This window comes from Columba livia, chromosome 12, assembly GCF_036013475.1.
Source record: "Columba livia isolate bColLiv1 breed racing homer chromosome 12, bColLiv1.pat.W.v2, whole genome shotgun sequence".
NCBI classification, from domain to species: domain Eukaryota; kingdom Metazoa; phylum Chordata; class Aves; order Columbiformes; family Columbidae; genus Columba; species Columba livia.
The window spans coordinates 19,540,606-19,561,372 of NC_088613.1; the positions used below are offsets into that span (position 1 = coordinate 19,540,606).

General features: G+C 49.5%; 1 long non-coding RNA gene and 1 other non-coding gene across 6 annotated transcripts in view; one reads left to right on the forward strand and one right to left on the reverse strand.

The window, feature by feature from the left end:
- Positions 1-15,320, forward strand: part of LOC102083831 (uncharacterized) — a 28,650-nt gene extending 13,330 nt beyond the window's left edge. For 2 of the 5 annotated variants that reach the window (XR_010465768.1, XR_010465771.1), the window contains 5 exons: positions 1,013-9,630; positions 10,794-10,942; positions 11,530-11,616; positions 14,090-14,228; positions 14,623-15,320. This is a non-coding gene — a long non-coding RNA (uncharacterized LOC102083831). The remainder of the gene's footprint in view (positions 1-1,012; positions 9,631-10,793; positions 10,943-11,529; positions 11,617-14,089; positions 14,229-14,622) is intronic. The other 3 variants (XR_010465770.1, XR_010465769.1, XR_010465772.1) reach the window with 3 other exon arrangements.
- A 5,280-nt stretch (positions 15,321-20,600) lies between these two features.
- On the reverse strand, positions 20,601-20,672 carry TRNAE-UUC (transfer RNA glutamic acid (anticodon UUC)). Its single transcript has one exon. It is a non-coding gene; the product is annotated as a tRNA-Glu (tRNA).
- Positions 20,673-20,767: the final 95 nt, after the last annotated feature.

A 20,767-nucleotide genomic window follows, 5' to 3' on the forward strand; every position in this document is an offset into this window, starting at 1 on the left:
AAGTTGTGTCAAGGAAGGTTCAGATTGGATCTGGGGAACAATTTCTTCCCCAAAGGGCTGTGGGGCATTGGAACAGGCTGCCCAGGGCAGTGCTGGAGTCACCAGCCCTGGAGGGGTTGAACAGACAGAGATGAGGTTCTCAGGGACATGGGTTAGTGCCAGAATCACATTATGGTTGGACTCAATGATCTTAAGGGCCTTTTCCAACCAAAATGATTCTATGATTCCATGCTCAGGAAAAAGATCACAAGTTGGGCAGATGGCTGGACTGAAACAGATCAAACCTGATCAAACCTGACTCTCCTCGGGTCATGGTCTCTTGAGGTGGTTTATACACTACCCTGCTAAACCACCCCAGATACAGCCCTTAAGGTTTGGCTGTATCTGCTGGATCCCTCTTCAACAGGTTCCAAGTTGGCCCTTGTTTAAAAACCTGTTAATAAATGGAAGTAGGTGTCTTCCCGTCCTGGAAACTCTTCCCTCAGTATCTTCTGGGTCGTACATAGGCTGTGCTGTTCCAACCTCAGATTCACATTTCAATGTAATTAGATTGTCATCCTTATCTCAGTCTTAATTAAATAACAACCCAAACACGGGCAGATAGGAGACTTAATGCTGCTGGGCTGCCAGCTTTGGAGAGGAGATCCAGGTAATTTGTTTTAACTGGACAGTTTATTACCAGCTTTTCTTCCCCTTAGGACAGATGACCCTTATTTTCTCCTGCCTCTTGACGACAACAAAAAAATGTGAATGAAAAACTGTTTTCCTGCACTTTGTCTAAAAATATAGTTTTGAGCACAGCCAGTGTGGGCAGCCCTCGTCTCACTGGACCGGTCACCCGTGCAGTGTCCCTTGTCTTCCAGCTTGACAAGGAGTTTGGGCACTGCGTAATGCAATGACTTACCCCTTGGATTTTTAATAGCTGTGTCTGGGAGAACAGGGAAGCTCCTGCTTTTCACTGGGTTCAGTTCCTGCTGTCTCATTGCCTTGTTCTTCCCTTCCATCTCCCCAGATTCCTGGATGTCTCCTGCTTCCTCTGGCCAGCTGGCGAGTGCGGCATTTCCCACTCCCCCGAGACCGCGCGCATCCCTGCACCAGCACCGCCCCACGCCTGGGATACCTGGGACATCGGGCTGAACCGAAACACCAGGCAGTGGGAGCTCAGGCTGCTTGGGGAGCCCAGGGGTCGGCTGGGGCGTCTGACCGGCACCGGGCAGCCGGCGATGGGTGTGTGGAGCGCGATAGCGAGAGGGACGGTGAATCAGAGCGGTGTGGGCTAGACCTGGGCAGAGCTGTGGGTATGGACACAAGCGCACGGCAGAGACTAACACAGTAATGAAGGTTTAGCACAAGGGATTTTGACAGCAGGAAAGATTTCTTGCCTTTAGAATGGGGGATGGTTAAACAGGGAGAAATGGGTGGAGGACAAGCAAGTACAAAAAAGCCAAAAAGAACAGGGCAGGAGGGTGGGGTCTTTAAATAGACATTTGGAGCTAAGGAACATCAGTACATACCTGGTTACTCTGCATCCAGGCAGATTCCCAACGTTCCAGCCACTACAGAGTCTGCTCAGCGCTTGATGTGAGGCTCGAATCGCTCTAGACCATGTTTACACCCTGAACAGTTTGGATGTGAGACAATTCCAGACTCAGACGTGATACTCTGGCCCAACTCAAACAACAATGTAAATGTAGCTGTGATTTACCTGGTGGCAGTGCAAGTTATGAAAGTGTTGAAAGGCCTGTGCCATGCATTAAAATACATAACAGAGCTGTTGAAATACTTGATTTTCTTTTTCCTTAGATCATACGTTCCTATAACCAGTGACATTGATGAGTATTTCGGCACATTAAGAGACTATTAACTTTTGGCTTCAGCCAACTTAGCTAAGAATTTGAGGGCTGCGGCAGCTCCATAAAAATTCTCTGCTCTCGGTTCGCTCCTCACATGAACAGTATCCCAAACTAATTTCTCCCTCTGGCCTCAGCTGCAGCACTTTGGCACAGGAAAAGGGCACCCACTGCTGCTAAAGAACTCGCTGCTTTACAGATGAAAACCGAACGTCTTGAATTCCACCTGGATCCTGCTGGCAGCGAACGCAGGGCCGCAGCAGTTACGTGATGTTTTCTCACGGCGACGCGTGATTCGGTAAGCAGGATCCCGTGTTACCTTTTGCTCCCCGGTAGTTTCAAGGTGCAATCCCACAAAGAATGAAGTGCACAAATCTAATCTTGAGGTGACAAAAACAGATGGTTGCAGCGAGATCCCTGCATAGGCAGGGGGTCCCAAGGCTTGTCTGCAGGACACTGCAGCTTGTGAAGCCTTTCGTGGTCACTCCAGGAGGAGTTCTCGGGTGTATGTTATATCACATTGCAGGTGGGTTTTGCTACCTGGGTTCCATCCTGCTGTCCCACCCGAGCAGCCTTTCTTGGACAAAAGCCTGGGCTAGTGCCCTGCACTTAGGACAGTGTGTGTATTTAGTAATTACAATTAATAATTTAGTAAACGTGTGCCTGCTTTACCCGTTTCAAATGGTTCAGCATGTTTGTACTTCCTGTTTTCTCATAATAAGCTGTCTACAAAAGCTGTATCTTAAATTTCATTCCAGACCTTTAACAAACTGAGCTCAGTGAGAGAAATAAACTGCCAGAGGAAGCAATTAGCTTAAATTTACCTGAAACCAAAATCTTACCCAGTGGCATGAACGAATCCCGAGTGGTTCATTCCTGGGAAGGAGTTTCAGCAAGTGGAGATCAGGTTGCTTTTCAGCTTGGATGCTCTCACTTTACATCCCTTGTCAGACACCAGCTGTCACACTCTTTTCCTCAAGAAAGGCTCCATCAGCCTAAACTTGGCCCAAGGCCCGCCCTGCGTTAAGAACAGTTCTATGGATATAGAACTGGATTTGGCTGATAGAACAGACATTTTGGGTGATGCTTTGGATTATCTTTGGTAACTTCACAACACTGAAAGCTTGACTTGTTTACTGGCCCAGGCCTGATGGCCAGTGACAGACCGGAGGATCCTGCCCAGCAGATTCCCTAGACGAGCTTTGCACCAGACGGGAGCGTCAGTCTGCATGACCAGACAAGAGCTCTGGGCGTCAGGATTTGATCGAGCTGATGGGCCGGGCAGTGAGATGCGAGTCCTGAGCGACTGGGACTTTCCTTTGGAGTCTGTTTAACTGTGTTTGTGCAGAGGCAGAGATTACATAAATGAGGGGGAGACGGGGTGACGTTATTTATATTACAGGCTCATCCTGTATGTGTGAAGTGCTGGATGCAAATAGTGCGATTTAGAACCCGGTGGTGCATACGCTGAAAGCCGAGCGAGCCGGCCGGTCGCAGGGTCTGTCACTGTCCTGAGTGTCCCGCGACACTTCAGATGCAGACAGCGCACCCTGGGTGGAGGATTCATCAAGGGATGGTGGAAAAAAGACAACAGTGCTAGGAGAGCTGATACTTAAAACCCAGTCTGATTCTGGAAAACTATTTCCCACCGTTACGATGCGCCTGGGATTTGGAAACCGCCGCACGCTAAAGCATGCAGATTGCAACCCTGAAGAGATCATGCATGCTGCCACCAAGTGCTAAGGAACACGGGTGTTGTGTGTCCTTCCTGCCTGTTTTAACACTGCCACCCTGTAAGCCTGTGTACCACCATGCAGTCTACGCAGAAATGGCACGGGTTTGGTTAATAACGCTTGGCAAGCAGCGTGGCCTGGGTATCAACGTCATGGTCTGATCTCTAGGCAACAGCTTCTCCTCCGCCTCATCCTGTTGCTCTTTCTGAAATGGGAGGGATAAAGAGTATTAATAAGAACCCAGGCAGGCTGTGAAGTCAGCACACCACTCGGGAAGAGGGTGCTGCTGTATCTTCACTAATAAATCAGGATCGTTATCACACCAGGGGAGAGAAAGAACCCAGAGCAAAGGCATCTGCTGTGAATTATGTCTCTGGGCCCACCAGAGCTCTCCATCTTCCCCCAGCACTTGCTCAGCGCAGCCGTGCAGCCTGCCAGCAGCCATTAATCCCTCCGCTCCTGCCGGAAAGCTGATACGGGGCCGAGGCAAATATTTCTTGTGTCTGACGGTTTGGGTTGTTTTTTTCTTTTTAATACTCGCTGTAATGAGCAAAGGGCCCAGAAGTGCTCGCAGTGCTTTCTGCAGGGTCTTTCCGCAGGGTCTACAGATGTGTGCGCCAGCCAAATACAGAAACCAGTGAAGCTGTTTCTTTGTTCAGGTTCGGTCGCCCCTTTTGGCTCCAAATCCGTGTGCATATATAAAGAGAGGAGCGTTGGCTGCCGAGCACAGGGACCTCACAACAGCACTCTGTCTCTGCAGAATCCATTTCCGACACAGTACGCTTCCTTCAGGGGAATTTGGGGGGAAATGCCAGTGGCAAAACTGATTTCATTAGTTGCTGATTTCACCCAGGCTTGTGCTTTTCTAAGAGTAATCCTGATTTATGCAGCTAATCCTGTTTCAGGTGATGTGTGGTACCATAACACAGCATGTCAGAGAATATTTTATAGATATTTGCTCAGTATTTATGTCAGGTTTTCCCAGGGTTTACCATGGTACAGTACTAGCACGTATGTAAGAACTTGCATTTTTCAGCTAGCAAAACCTTATGGATTTGTCTGATAGTCTTTTGTTCCTCAGCAAAGAAGGTGGAACCTGAACCCTCAATAACCAAGTGTGTGTGTTTTCAAAACAAAGGTGAGTCACAAGAATAGACTTGATGTACTTCTATAAAATGACCCAAGTAATGCCAGCAAGGATGTCTGTAGGAAGCTGCGTTATTTGGGCGTGTGCAGTGCCGCTGCCCTCTAACAGAACGTGCTATTTCATGTCCTGCACGTTTTCAGCATCCTCACTCTTCCACCACATCCTTCTGCTGCTCATCTGGAACCCAAATACTAGATTCCCAACACTCATCGTGAGGCTGTAACAAAGGGGCTGGGTCTCCCTCAGTTGTTTGTTTGGAGCTGGATCACTCGGTGTGGCAGCACAGGACAGGGGTAGACCTCAGCTGCTTTTCTCCTCCATGGAGACTGACCATGACATGTTGGAGAGGTGGGCTTGTGCCAGCCTGGTGAAGTTCAGCAAGGCCAAGTGCAAGGTCCTGGGCAATCCCAAGCACAGGCTGGGCGGAGAGTGGACTGAGAGCAGCCCTGAGGAGAAGGACTTGGGGGTTTTGGTTGATGAGAAGTTCAAAATGACCTGGCAATGTGCACTTACAGCCCAGACACCACCTGTGTCCCAGGCTGTGTCACCAGCAGCATGAGCAGCAGGTTTGGGGGGATTCTGCCCCTCTGCCCCACTCTGGTGAGACCTCCCTGCAGTGCTGGTCCAGCTCTGGGCCCTCAGCACAGGACACACATGGAGCTGCTGGAGAGGGGCCAGAGGAGCCACAGGAATGATCTGAGGCTGGAGCAGCTCTGCTGGGAGGACAGGCTGAGAGAGCTGGGGGGTTCAGCCTGCAAAAGGGAAGCTCCGGGAAGATCTTATTGTGGCCTTTCCATACTTAAAATGGGCTGATAAGAAAAATGGGGACAGACTTTAGCAGGGCATGTTGTGACAGGACAAGGGGTGATGGTTTTAAACTAAAGGAGGGAGATTCAGGCTGGACACAAGGAAGAAATTGTTGCCCCTGAGGGTGGTGAGAGCCTGGCCCAGGCTGGCCAGAGAGGTGGTGGATGAACCATCCCTGGAGACATCCCAGGCCAGGCTGGACGGGGCTCTGAGCAACCTGAGCTGCTGAAGATGTCCCTGCTCATGGCAGGGGGGGCACTGGGGGAGTTTAAGGTCACTTCCAACCTAAACTATTCCATGATTTAGAGTAATTGTTTCCAAATGAATGTACCCAGCAGCTGGGCAGGGTCTTGAAGCTCTGGCTGTCACCGCTCTGCCTTGTGTGAAACGTGTTTTGATGACTGGGAGCAGGCGAAATGCATGAAATTCTCATCCCCAGACTGTTGATGTGCAGTGCCTCCTGCCAGTGCCCATGAGAAGCTTGGAGAGAGCCGTGTGCTGGATGTTTACCAAGTGCTGAGTGATGCACAGCAGTGAATCACACACAGATTTCCTGTTCTTCCTATCAGAATTATGGCAAGCCATAATAAGATGGACCCAGAACAAAAATAACTCCACCAGACTATGGTATAGTGAGCTATTAGGGGACTCCCTATTTAATAACCAAAACTTAAACTGAATTTACTCTTCCAAAAAATTTTTAAGGGCAATGCATTACAGCAAGTGGTGTACTAAATACAAAGTTTATCTGTTTGCTATAGAGATGGAACTAACAGTAACAAATGGTGACAGGTAACATGAGAGGGGGTGGCTGAATGGGTTTTTCTGATTAACTCCTAATGAACTGGATACAATAACAGCAGGAATACGATCTTTGATGTCACCAGAAATCCCTCCCAAAGGAGGTGTCCCAGCCTGGGTAACAATCGTTGGTTATTTCTCTTTCCTTGGGCTGGCACAGAGGACTAAACAAGCCATGGGGATATTGTTAATTGCTCCTGTTAATTTCACTGTTTGTTTTGTTACCAGATTGCCTGTGTGAAAAGAGTATTTATAAATTCAAGAGACAACAAAAAGGTGAACTGTCTGTAGGAGTAAAATCAAATGGATCCAACTCACAGCTGCCTCGGTCTCTCCAAACAAGAAAACCCCTGTTTGTGGTGGAGAAGGAGCAGGAGGAGGGTGCTACTCGCACTGCCAGTACTAGTGATGAGGTAACACCGCACCGAGACACCTTTTCCTGCAGCACCTTTCTCTTCTGGTCCCTCCAAAAAGCTTCTGCTCCCGGTATTAATAATATTGAGCTGTAAGTCGTTCCAGTCAGCAGGTTCCAATATTATTTGTACCCTCGGGGCAAAGAACCGTGACAACTGATGTGTTCTGTGGTTTTACACTCTGGAATTTGTTCTCGTGAGTCTGAGAGAACTCGCTGTGCCGCAGCAGAGACGTGGGGCTACAGCCCCGGCAGCACCGGCGTGGCGGCACACGGCAACACCGTGGTCTGCGGTAACACAACCAGCCCTACAACACCCTGCGTGGTGCTGAAACATGGTTGTTTTCATTAAAAATCACTAAATGCTGCTGTTATGCACCTGAGTCCCGTTCTGACCGGCTGTGCAGAACAAGCAGCTCCTTTTTGTAGAGCAGGGTTTCAGCTTCAAAGATGTTCCTGTCTGTACAGCTGCTGCCCGCGCTCTTTCCTCACTTAGGAAAAAACCCTGCCCAGATCAACCGGCTTCCTCGCAGGGACTGACAGTTGCTGCTGTTTTCCCCAAGACAGGAACATCATAGCTGCACATTTTTGTCATTTGCTCTTCCTCCCCTCGGTAACAAGAAATCTCTTTGTCGTGAACCGATGATGAGGACGTCCCGCACGCCAGCACCGTGCGATGCCTGGAAGGGAGGGACCTCTGGCTGCCGCCCAGCGCAGTGTTCTGCTCTTCCCAGATCCTGATTTTCTGTTACATACGGAGACGCTGGTGATCCGTTAATCACCATAGGCAACAATAAGCCAAAGCACATTGATCCCTAGTGAGAGAAACAGGATTTCTCCCCTTTGGAGGTGGAGGTGAAATGAAGAAATAAAATTAACCGCAGAGTCAATTATACCGTTAAGTGACATTCTTTATTTTATCGGCGCTGGGGAACACTGGGAATCATCCTCCATAAGTGCTCCAGAGACTGGATGCTCTTGCGCTGTTTATATTCACATAATTACTACATATGCATTACAACTTTTGAAAATTTTGACATATATCTATACTAAGAAATAATTGATTACATTAGTTATAATTGTTTAATTTCTTACTTACAATACTTCTATTAATAGTTAAACATAAACTAGGCATTCTGCTTCTAAACAACGTATCACTTAATCTTCTGTCTCCCTCTTGTAATGCAGAAGGATCTAAAACTTGAAAAATATCCCCTTTTATTGCAAGTGGTCAGAAAACATTTATCTCATGTCACTTGGTCAACGATGGGTACGTCTTTTGTAACTTAATTGCAGTATACTTTCATTTGGCAGCTTCTCTTCAATGGCAGCTTTTGAGATAAATCCATGTCTTGCCGCTTCTCCTTTTGGTCGTTCACAACTTGCTCTTTAACTTCAGCCACCGTAGTTCATGTTTAAAAGTGTGTTATACACACGCTGATCCCAGAGTTCTCTCAGTCCTTCACGACCTAGAAGAGGGACAGCACTTCATCTTCCCTCTGTTTCCATCCCGTTGCTTTTTGATCTTTCTCTTAGATTCCTTCTGTACACGAGCGCTCGCTTCAGAGAAAACTACTAAAATGAACCCAACTGTACCGTGGTGTTGTCATTATCACATAAAAGAACGAATCCTGTCTGCAGCTGCTAACCTAAAGCTACGTAAACCCCGTCAGTTTTAGGTCAGTCTGACAAAGATAAGAGTGACTTGCAAAACACCCAATCACAGACTGACCTTGCAGCTTTACACATTTTGAAGTGCATGTAATTTGTTTACTCTTGTTTTAACACAGATCTCCAGGCTGCTGGATGAAGTGTCCGTTAGCTGAATGTTGCTTATTATATGCTAAAAGGATTGTGTAATGCAATACGCAAATGTGTAACCAACTGGCTCTTCAGAGTGCGAATGTGGTGATAAGATTTTGTATACAATAGCTGTTACTTTTCTCTCTGGTGTGCTGGCTTTACTCCAGCATCCAGGCTTGCGCAACTCATCAAGTCCAACCATTAATCGCTGCCCCATGTCCTGAGAACCTCATGTCCGTCTGTCCAGCCCTCCAGGGCTGGTGACTCCAGCACTGCCCTGGGCAGCCTGTTCCAATGCCCCACAGCCCTTTGGGGAAGAAACTGTTCCCAGATCCAACCTCAACCTCCCCTGGCGCAACTTGAGGCCGTTTCCTCTGCTCCTGGCGCTTGTTCCTGGGGAGCAGAGCCCGACCCCCCTGGCTCCAAGCTCCTTTCAGGCAGTTCAGAGATCAGAAGGTCTCCCCTCAGCTCCTGTTCTACAGCCTACGGCAGATTTGGAAAAAAAATAAGAAAACCTGGTAGCCATGCCTGCCCGCCCTCGCTTTCTGCATCGAAAGGTGCTGAAAACGTCCCTTTTCCGTAACAGGGACTCCCGTGTTTCCCGGCGGGTGGTTCGCAACGGGGCGGCGGCCGGCAGGGGGCGCCAGAGAGCCGCGCGGCTCACGCATGCGCAGTGCGTGCCCCGGCCTGGCGGCCGCGCTCCGCCGTCCGCGGGCCCTCACGGCCCCGGCGCGGCCTCCCAGGCCTCTCACCCGCCGCCGGGCCCTGCGCACCGGGAGCGGCGCTGCCGGCGGGGCGCGGACGCAGAAGCCGCCGGAGGCGGTGTGTCGCGCATGCGCTCTGCGGCGGGCGGCGCGCTGGTGACGGTGCAACCGGAAGCGCTGCGTCGCACTTCCGGCTGAGGACGCGTCCGCCCGTCAGCGGGGCAGAGGCCGGAGCGGCCGTGAGTGAACGGGGCGAGAACGGGGGCACCGGGGCCCGGACCGTGGGGGCTCCGGCCTGCGGGGCCGGTCCAGTGCGGCCCAGGGGCGGCGGGGCCTGACCGGCGGCAGCTCTGGGCCAGGCCGCGACTTCGCGGTGCGTGTTTGGGGCGGGGTGAGCGGGCCCGGGGCCCCGCTGCGCGGTGTCAGCTCGGCCGGGGGTGAAACGCTCACAAGTATTTATCTCTCCCCTCAAATTTTTGTTTTACCTTTAGAATTCCTGTGCTTTCGTGTTGTCAAGTGTAGCGGGCAGTTCTGGGCTGGTTCCTGAGACACAGGACAGTGCTCATACAATCCCAGAATGTCAGGGGTTGGAAGGGCCCTGGAAAGCTCATCCAGTGCAATCCCCCCATGGAGCAGGAACACCCAGATGAGGTTACACAGGAAGGTGTCCAGGCGGGTTGGAATGTCTGCACAGAAGGAGACTCCACAACCCCCTGGGCAGCCTGGGCCAGGCTCTGCCACCCTCACCGGGAACAAGTTTCTTCTCATATTTAAGTGGAACCTCCTGTGTTCCAGTTTGTACCCATTGCCCCTTGTCCTGTCACTGGTTGTCACCAGAAGAGCCTGGATCCATCCTCCTGACACTCCCCCTTTCCATATTGATCCCCAGGAATGAGTCCCCCCTCAGTCTCCTCTTGTCCAGCTCCAGAGCCCCAGCTCCCTCAGCCTTTCCTCACACGGGAGATGCTCCACTCCCTTCAGCATCTTGGTGGCTGCGCTGGACTCTCTCCAGCAGTTCCCTGTCCTGCTGGAACTGAGGGGCCACAACTGGACACAATATTCCAGGTGTGGTCTCCCCAGGGCAGAGCAGAGGGGCAGGAGAACCTCTCTGACCTACTGACCACCCCCTTCTAACCCACCCCAGGTACCATTGGCCTTCCTGGCCACAAGGGCCCAGTGCTGGCTCATGGTCACCCTGCTGTCCCCAGGACCCCCAGGTCCCTTTCCGCTATGCTGCTCTCCAACAGGTCATTCCCCCACTTATACTGGAACCTGGGGTTGCTTCATGTTTAGGTGAAGATGAGGTTTCTGCTTAGAAATCAGTTTTTTCCAAAGCTCGGATAGTCGCTGACCATTTTCTACAAGACAAACACACTGCTAAGAACAGGCTGGGTGAGCGTCTGTCAGTGCTGAGGCTGGATCGGGTGCCCTGGTCCAGACCTGCGGCTGCACTCACCCATCCCAGGCACAGGGACAAGCAGGAGGATGGATTTTCTCCTCACACATTCAAGTTTCGCATCCAATTCATCCCCACAGGTGCATGTCCTCGTGTCACTGTGGATTGTCCCTGTCCGTGGCCGCAGGGAGGGGCCTACATGTCACTGATGTCACCTCAGGCTCCATCTACAGCTTCTTACATTTTATTTTGTCCAGGTAGCAGCAGCCTGTTCTCTGGTATCAACATGGTGAGTTTAAACAGTTGCAGTCACTTCCCCTCAGTGTATTTTACATGTTCTTTTTGCAGAAATATTCTGTATATTTATTCTCATTCTTCCCACTCTGACCACAATTTTGTAGAATTTTACAACCTCTAATCGCAACAAATCGTGGACTAGAGCGGTGATTAAAGTCAAACTAAGTATCTCATCATGCAGCCACAACCCTTTGGAAGAGACACAAACACCCTCGGGTGCTTTGTAAACTTTCTGCAATGACTCTGGGGAAATCCTAATGAAATTTCGTGTTGTTCCTACAAATTAATTACTTTGAAAGCTCAGCTTCAAACTAAGAAAAGTGTTGTCTCGCTTCTAACGAGAGCAAAGCTGACAGTGGGCTCAGGGGAAAATCTGTGTATGCTTTCACATCTGTAATTTCGTTAGTTCTTCTCATAATTCTTATAATGCTTTCCCTTGGTCATATTTCATGTAGAAATATATATGTATTTAAAACAATGTACAGTACATTTGTGAGCCATTATGTGGTAAACAAGTAAGATTCTTATTCTTTTAAAAGTAATTTTACTTTCTATTTGTTCTGCTGTCACTGTTTGTAGCCAGAATTTTTGCATCAGGTTTTGGAACAACTGAAGAAAAGGTCCATGTGGTCACAGCTGCTGCCAAAACACGAAACAGAATTTGTGGTAAGTGGAGTTTTTAGAGGCTGGGGATAGGAAGGGGGTTACATCTCGTGAAAGAAGTTGGCACAGAGACAAAATGTGGTGTTTAGTTGGTCAGAGTTGTAGAGTTTTGATGTAATTACTCTGGTAAAGATTTGAGTGCTAGAAAAACTACAGGTATTTCTATGGTTGTTCTCGCACATTTTAGAGTTGAATCCCACTGGTACCACAGTCACAACAGAGTTGTCCCTGTCTTTATTTTCCCCGAGCTTGACACTGCCATGTTTCTTCAGCCCACATTTCCTACCCCTCCAGTGGTTTCAAGATATTTAGGACAGAGTAACATGATTTCTGATTTCAGGTGCATCTTTACCTTGTTTTGTCCAATGTTGAACCTACTTTCTTCTCCTTCCCTGTGGATTTTTTGGCAGAGCGGGGATAGTGGATGCGCTGGTGGGCTCGGGATGTAACGCGGGAGGTGTCTGGTGAGCACAGCGAGTTCAGGTGTTGCATTTTATTAGGTCTCTTACTCACAGCACTGAAGAGGTTTTAAAGGCCAGAGCTCGCCCGGCCTGGCCGGCTGGGAATAAAACAATTCCAACAGCAAAGTAAAACCATAAGCAACAGCAAGTGGAAGTGGGGAGCAATGAGTTCCCCCAGTCACAGTGATGGATTGATCTTTAGAGGAGTGTTCCTGCAGAACCATGAACCAAAAGGCTCTGCTGTATGAATTCCTATGAAAGAATAAAAATACTATGTTCAGCTTGTCTTTTGGAAGGTGTAAATGCTTTGAGAGGTTTGACCTCCTGAGGTGAGATTGTTGAAAGAAGCGCTAAAATAATCTGAAGTAAGTTTGTCTTCACCAGTTTAGCTACGGCGCTGTCTGAGGGGGAATTACACTGTCACTTTCTTGGCCTTTAAGTGCAAGTGTCACCACTTCTGGGTTAAAAATCTCAGCGGAGGGAAAGCACAGAAAAGAGGCTCAAGTTGTGCTGATGCCGGTTGTGCCTTTAGCGGAGCAGATCTAGTCGAGGGATGTGGGAGAGGTGGCTGCTCGCGTGTTTTGCACCGTGATTCCCTTTGTGTTTCAGAGCTCAGAGGTGGCAGCAGAAGGGCAGTGACTGGAATGGCCGTGGTGGAACCCTGGCCAAAATCTGGCCAAAATCACCTTCCGTGTGCAAAAGCTGGGGGTGGTCTGACCTACTGGACTGTGATAATCCTGGAATAGTCCCTCACTGGAGAAGCTTCTGTGGCTTAGCTGGCTGAATTCAAAGAGACGCTTCAAGTTGTGGTTTATCCGTGGGGTTTCGCATCAGATGAGCTTCCTTAAATCACTGCTGTTTGTGCTCGTGCTGCTTTTTCCCTGCTGCCTGGCACATTGTTAGACCCATCAGATTTCCCAGGACAGTTATGTTGTGAGAGAAGGAACAGCTCCTGTTCCTGCCCATGAGTTGGACTGTGAATGTTGTATCAATTTAGAGATAAATGCATGTCTGTGAGCTAAAGCAGACGCTCAGCATCCCAGTTTGCGTTCGGAGCTCATTAACAGTTTGGCTGCTTGCTCCCTGTAATCCTGACAGGTTTTAGAAGGGATTTTGTAATCGTTGTCTTCAAAGTGGAAGATAAGAAAGGAACATTGCAGAAAACAGAAATGTGATTATAGCTGAGAATGGGAGAAGAGCAAAGCCTTAGCATGTAGACTGACTGCACAATTTGAAAAGCAGAGACAGTGTCTGGCTTGCAAAATAAAGTTAATAATAGAAGGGGAAATCTCAGCATGAAGCTGGAGGATGCATCTTAGAAGACACTTGTGCAAATAAGCGTTCATTGATTTTTCTCTTTTTTCCCTTCCACATACTGCATGATCATTTTAGGTGATAACAGATGACACATAACAAGGCTGAGAAGTGGATTACACAGAGACTACAAAGCTGTTTGACACAAAAAGTGACACAGGAGTTCTTAAGAAAGAGCCTCTTCTGTCAGCTTGAATTTTAAGCAGTTTTATGACATCCAGATATTCTTAGAAAATACAGAACTAAGCAGTTTGGCGGGGCATTTGCTGTGCCCTCCAGACTGACGGGTGACCAGCCCCAAACCCAGATGTAAACTGACCCTAAAGGAGGTGGATTTCAGGAATTAGCTGAGTGCCGCTTCACACTCAGGCGGAGGGACAGAGTCCAGGTGCAGATGAGCCAGGTTCACACGCTATCGAAAGACTTCAGGACCTTCCCGAAGTATTTTGCTTCTCCTTTTTGGTTTATCGTAATGTTTGTGTGGTGAATCCCTTCGAGATTGTTGAACTTCAGTGTTTTAATTTCATTCCAATTTAACAAGCACTGTCATCAGCCCCTCAAGACTGTGTGTGGTCAAAGAACTAAAAGTATTTAGAGACACGGGCTTCAAAAAGGAATGGGGGAGAGGCCACTGAAACTCTGTGAGACTCAAATCTGTTTATCTCAAGTTTCGTAGTTTTGCTTTATTCACTTTCTCATAGGGTGTCTGTCACCTGTCGAATGAAGGAGCTGGAACAGCCTGTCCACAGCCAACCTGACGAGCACGTGAGATCTCCGCTACACCCCGAGCCTTTGGTTGGAGATGCGCATTCGGGTGTCTCTTCCCACGTGCAGAACATGGTATTTAATCGTTGCCCAGCTCCTGTGTTGTGGGGACGCCAGTGTACAGCTGCTGGTTTCTGCACCGGGCTGCTAGCGGGAGCGCTGGATCTCAGCTCACAAACCAGCTGCCCCCTTGGGCTGCCCCGATGCTTTAGCGTTGGCTCTGGGCAGACGTGCCAGCACCGCGGCCGCTGCTTGAACGCTGGTAATTCACAGGCCAAGGCAGTTGTGTGGGGCTCTCTGTTGATGTGCATTGCAGCCTAGCCTCAGGCTTCTGGGGAAATAAATGTGCAGAGTTCTGATTCTGTGCACTTCACGGGCAGTAAATCAAGAAGAATGGCTGAATTCCAAATGGCTTCTGTTTGTATTTATATTCCATGTGTTGTTTTTTTTTCTTGCTCTCTTATTCCAGGCTCACCCCTTGGAGAAAACCATTACTGCGGCACGCTGTGTTCTGCAAGTGATGATATATTCACCAGGAACACAAGAGTTCACACTGTGGAAACGGGCTTCAACATCAACATGCCCCTGAGCCGCCCCGTGGGCATGACATGTCAGTTCATCCCTTTCTGCTGGGTATTTTTCCTAGTTGCATCCTGCCATCCTCTGCTTAAATTGCTCTCTCAGTGTCTTGGAAACGCTTCTGGTAATGCTGTAGTTCAGCGAAATGTTGCCTTGTCTCCTGCCGCTGCAGCAAGGGGAGGCAGCGCTGACACAAAGAAGTCGCCTCTTCAGCCCACCTCACCCACTTTGGAGAGTTTTCCTGTTAACGTACAGCGGGGGTGTTTGTAAAGATGCGGCGCTACACACAGCGCACTGTTCTCCCCTTCTTTTAAACAGGATTTATTGATGTCCTTCAGGCTGGGGTGGGGGGAGAAGGGAGGGCTGGCTGGATATTTCTCTTGCAGTTAAATTCTCTGTGTTGGCTCTTAAAAGCGTTAAGTAATGAGGGGAAAAAACAAAGCTTAAAGCTTAAGAGCCTAAAATCATCTGGGACAATCACTTCCATTCCAACGCCATTAAACAGTTAAGGGTCGTTTTGCTGGAGTGAAAATGTTGAACTATTTTGACTGTACAATTCATGCTTTTTAAATTAAACTAAGGAATTCAGCTTGCTTGTCGAAGGGAGGGGAATCTTCCAGCAGTCTACCAGCCTATTGTATATTGTGTATCATTTGGGTGTGTGAATTAAAATAACCCCACACACCAGTACCTGCTGTGGCTGAGCAGCTGCAAAGCGGTTTTGCAGAGGACCTGGGGGTCCCGGTAGCCACCAGCCATGGGCCAGGAATGTGTCCTTGAAGCAAAGGCTGCGTGAGGTGGCACCAAAACATCCAGCGAGGTGACTGGCACCGGTGAGATCCCTGGAGTGCTGTGTCCAGGCCCAGGCTCCCCAGTGTGGGACACACGGAGACGTTAGGCTGTTCAGTTTGGGAAAGAGAGAGCTCAGGGAGGAATCTCTGTGTTATAAATACCTGCTGTTCAGACTAAAGATGGCTCCAGACTCTTCAGAGTGACACCTAGGAAAAGCAGTGGACACAAATTGAAATTTGGGGATTGCTACTTAAAAAAGCCCCAAAACATAGTGAGCGTGATCAAGCAGTGCAGCAGGATCACAGAATCCCAGAATGTCAGGGGTTGGAAGGGCCCTGGAAAGCTCATCCAGTGCAATCCCCCCATGGAGCAGGAACACCCAGATGAGGTTACACAGGAAGGTGTCCAGGCGGGTTGGAATGTCTGCACAGAAGGAGACTCCACAACCTCCCTGGGCAGCCTGGGCCAGGCTCTGACACCCTCACCGGGAACAAGTTTCTTCTCATATGTAAATGGAATCTCCTGTGTTCCAGTTTGCACCCATTGCCCCTTGTCCTGTCACTGGTTGTCACCAGAAGAGCCTGGCTCCATCCTCCTGACACTCCCCCTTTCCATATTGATCCCCATGAATGAGTCCCCCCTCAGTGTCCTCTTGTCCAGCTCCAGAGCCCCAGCTCCCTCAGCCTTTCCTCACACGGGAGATGCTCCACTCCCTTCAGCATCTTGGTGGCTGCGCTGGACTCTCTCCAGCAGTTCCCTGTCCTGCTGGAACTGAGGGGCCACAACTGGACACAATATTCCAGGTGTGGTCTCACCAGAAAGGTTGTGGATCATCCTTGGAGATACTCAAAGCGCAACTGGCCACAGCCCTGGACAACCTGCTTGAGGTGGCCTCGCTGGGGCAGGGTGGTTGGACCACGCAGGCCCAAGGTCCCTTGCCAACCTCAACAATTCCACAATAAGCACAGGGTAGTTGGGTGTCATCTCACTTCGAAACTGGTCTTTTCAGTTGCCATTTACCCTCTTTGGAAAACATTTTCCTTCAAGAAACTTGTTACTGGTTAAACTTATTTTGCATGTGTTGCCTGTAGGTGGAGACACTCCTTAATTGAAAAGAGATTCTTCTCTGCCTCAACCACCCTGGCTGCTCCGTTCACTGATTTAGAAGCAGTGTGCTTTTCTTCCCAATAATGTATGTGTTCATCTTCCTTACAGAGCTCATGCAGCTGAAACCAGCTGCAACATCTGCTCTGTCTGCTGAAGCTTTTAAAACCGTACAGGCGCCCTTAGCCTGCCCCTGCAGACAATCAGCGAGCCCTGACTTTGCACACTTGCCTTCTTTGTAGCTGCATATTCTTTTCTCCAGTTCTCTAGAACAATGATCTTAAGTATCTGTTTCCACAAGTAGCTGAGCAAATACCTGCACTTTGTGCAGGAACCTGTTGAAGTAATGCCTCTGCAAGCAGTGTAGATAAAAGCCTGTAGCTGTTGCGTGCTCCTTTATTTACAAAAAGCAGAAAAGGAAACACCTGCCTGAGTCGGTAGAGAACAGCTCTGTGAACGTACTGCTAGGGCTGGCGTGAGAGCAGTAAACAGGCAAAGCTTTGCAGATGTGTTGGGAAGGGGATGAGCACTGACCTTCCCCAGAGACTACAGAGAGATTGTACGCTCAGTATTTCTGACACTGGTTGTCCTGGTAGACTGAAATACTTTCCTTCCTCTTAAGATACATCATACATTCCCCCTTTGAGATGTTACCTTTACTGTTTTGACATCTGGGATTCGGTTGTTCCTCCTGCTCGTTCCTGGCGGGACAGGAGCGGGAGAGCTGCCGTGTCACACTGCTGGGGGGACTCACATGGATGTGCCTGTTTGGAGAAAATTAACCTTTCTGTAACTACAGAGAAAAACAACCTGTTTCAGGCCTCCCCCTTCTGATGCTCACAAATATACACAGATCCATTCCTGCATAAATTTTGAAGACGGAAGAGTCAATTCTTGGCAAACATCACAGATTCTATTTTTGATGTTTGATGTTTCCTGGTTTTTGTGTGTTTATTTTAGAGGACATCAAACCTTGACCTAAAAGCTTCTCCTAATGAGGAATAAGCTAGGGAACTTATCAATTCTTTTTAAAAAGCCCACTTGATTTAACAATACAGAATTGTCTAATGTGGGCTTTTAAACGTACAATTATTTAATCTAGCAGCAAGAATCCTGCCGCTGAAAACGTCCAAGACTGGAGACTGCACCAGACTGCTCCTCTTCTCTTGGTTAACCAGTCTTCTGGTTACGAGATGAATCTTTGGAGCTGCTGCAGGTGTTCTTCCCTCTCAGAGCTGCAGGCTGCTCTGCCCGCTGTCTCCTCTGGTCAGTTTTTAGTTCTGTGTACCCTGTTTGATGTACAGACACGACATGAGACACTTGTCACGGGTGCTGTCCCGAGCTACCTGAGGTAGATTCCTGCTATCTTCACCCCCCTGTGAGAGGATGACTCCGGCAGTGCTGAAGCTCTGGCCAAGCTGGTTTCCCCCCTTCTAAACCCTTTCAGCCTGGCAATGCACTGTGACCCTCTCCTGTTGCACGACCCACACTCTGCCCCACATGCACTGCGGTACCATCAGATGCAGAGCGCCAAGTTGTGCTCAGCTTGTGGTACCCGAAGCCCAGCCTGATTAACTCGCCCATCTCCACCATTCCTAGAGCTGGCTCCCTGCTTCATCTGAAAACCTGACAGCTCTGATTGTAGAGCTCCTTTTAAACCACTTCAAAACGCAATCAACATTTTGGACTTGAGAGCAGATCCCATTACCGCATTAGTGATTAAGCCTGGGACAGCAGTTCTGTTGTCTCACTTCTGATGGAAGCTCCCAACCCGCTGATTTTAATTCAGTTCTTACACCGCATCAGCATGGCGTGTGTTGCTATTTGAATAGCTTGTGGGATTGAGACAAATGCGTTGCAGATATTGCAAGTTTGATGAGGAAACTCAAATATTGACTAGGACTGTGGGACTGTTGTGTGGGTTGTTAACAGTCGGGCTCCCTGTCAGCCTTTATGGGGCACAGAGGGGTTCACACTTACTGTGATCAGGCCACTCCACCTGCACTGACTTACATCAAAATTGACGCAGAATCGATTTTCGTTTTCCATCCTGAGCCTACAGAACTACCACATTTGCATTTGTTCTTATATAACTAAGACTGATTGTTATTAGTAATACAGGCTGCATAGTGATGCTGTTAATTCCTTGGTTCTGTATTTCTTAGCAATACTGACTGTCAGTGTTGCGCATCCATAGGCAGAGGTGCAGCATGTAGTGGGTCATAACATGACCAAATTTACTTGGTAGTACCTAAAGTCTTCAGTCCTTCATAGTTAAGGCATTTAGCTGCTGTTTTTGGTGTTGCTTACTGCTGGTTATTGAACACAAAGAACTCCATCATGTATCTCTAACCCTATAAATTCTCAACTATTTAAGTAGTATCAAAAAGAGCAGCAGGGACTTACACAATCAAGGCATTCCCTGCACGCACCGTTCTCCACAGCCCTCAGAGGAGGCACCGAAACCAGCCCACCGGGGGGCTCCAGCCAGCTGCGATGGGACCCCCCAGCACCCACTGCCCAATTCATCCCATGGGGCATGACCTGAACCGCACTAGGAAGAAACCCGGCCCAGCTGAGAGGAGCCGGGCGAGACCCCGGGGAGAAGACCCCGCACAAGCCGCCCTGTTTATCACCTCCCAGGCAGGCTGGGAGCTCCATACAGTTGAAATGTGCAGGGTGCCAAGGCTCGGGAAGGGGGGAGGCGCTTCAAGTGAGGTGCTGAGGCTCTGAGCGGGGTGATACGTGAGGTGATGAGGGTCTGAGGGTGATACTTGAGGTGCCAAGGCTGTGAGGGAGGGATATGTGAGGTGCTGAGGGTCTGGGCAGGGGAAATACAGAATCACAGAATCCCAGAGTGTCAGGGGTTGAAAGGGCCCTGGAAAGCTCATCCAGTGCAATCCCCCCATGGAGCAGGAACACCCAGATGAGGTTACACAGGAAGGTGTCCAGGCGGGTTGGAATGTCTGCACAGAAGGAGACTCCACAACCTCCCTGGGCAGCCTGGGCCAGGCTCTGCCACCCTCACCGGGAACAAGTTTCTCCTCAAATTTAAGTGGAACCTCCTGTGTTCCAGTTTGTACCCATTGCCCCTTGTCCTGTCACTGGTTGTCACCCAGAAGAGCCTGGCTCCATCCTCCTGACACTCCCCCTTTCCATATTGATCCCCATGAATGAGTCACCCCTCAGTCTCCTCCAGGCTCTGTGAGCTGATGGGGCTCTGAGGGGAGACCCGTGAGGTACCAATGCTCCAGCTGTGTGGCAGCAGCAGCTCGGGGGCTGCCCAAAGACCCGCAGACGCCAAGTTCTCCATCACCCCAGACAGCTGGTGGCAGGCCCTTCGTGGTGCTACAGCTTCAGGGGGTCCCGGGAGGGCCCCATCCTCTGCACACAGCCCAGCGGTTGCCCTGGGTGAGCTGGGGCTGGTTTGGTGGTGAAACCCGTGGGCAGGTCTGCCATGCGCACCCTGTGTGCATTCTGTCAAGAGTATATACACGTTACTGAAAAACTTGTTGGACGAACCTGGCTTTGCTACATGGTTTGCCTTCATAAATGACTAGCCCTACGCATTTATTTATGTATATAATGCATGTATGTACGTACTTTTATGTATGTACATCTTCTGCAGATTTTTGCTGCTAGAGTTGCAGTATGATAGTATTTGTCTTGGACAATAGTCGGGGGGGTTTAAAGCGCCCTGTGGGACACCAGCAGCAATTTTCTGCCTGCACTAGAGAACAATGAATTAACCCCAGGCTATTCAGTGAGGTGTTCTGCTGTCTCATTGACTCCAACATTTCAAACGGGGCCGGGAGATGGGGTATGCAGTGGCAGAGCGCTTCCTACAGCTTCAGGAGACTCGGGGTGGAAAAATTGGGCCACAAAGGTATAAAAATATGACCCAACAGTCTGGACCCTGCGGAAAAACGTAGGGGTGAAAGGCGCTTCTCCCAGGTAGAAAATGAAGGGAGCTTCCCATACCGGGAGTCGAACCCGGGCCGCCTGGGTGAAAACCAGGAATCCTAACCGCTAGACCATATGGGAGGCGCTGAGAAGCAACTCCCCCGCGCGCCCTATAGGGCTGTCTGCGCACCCTCGTGCCGCTCAGCGCGCTCTGAGGCTCCGGCGGGGCCCGTCCT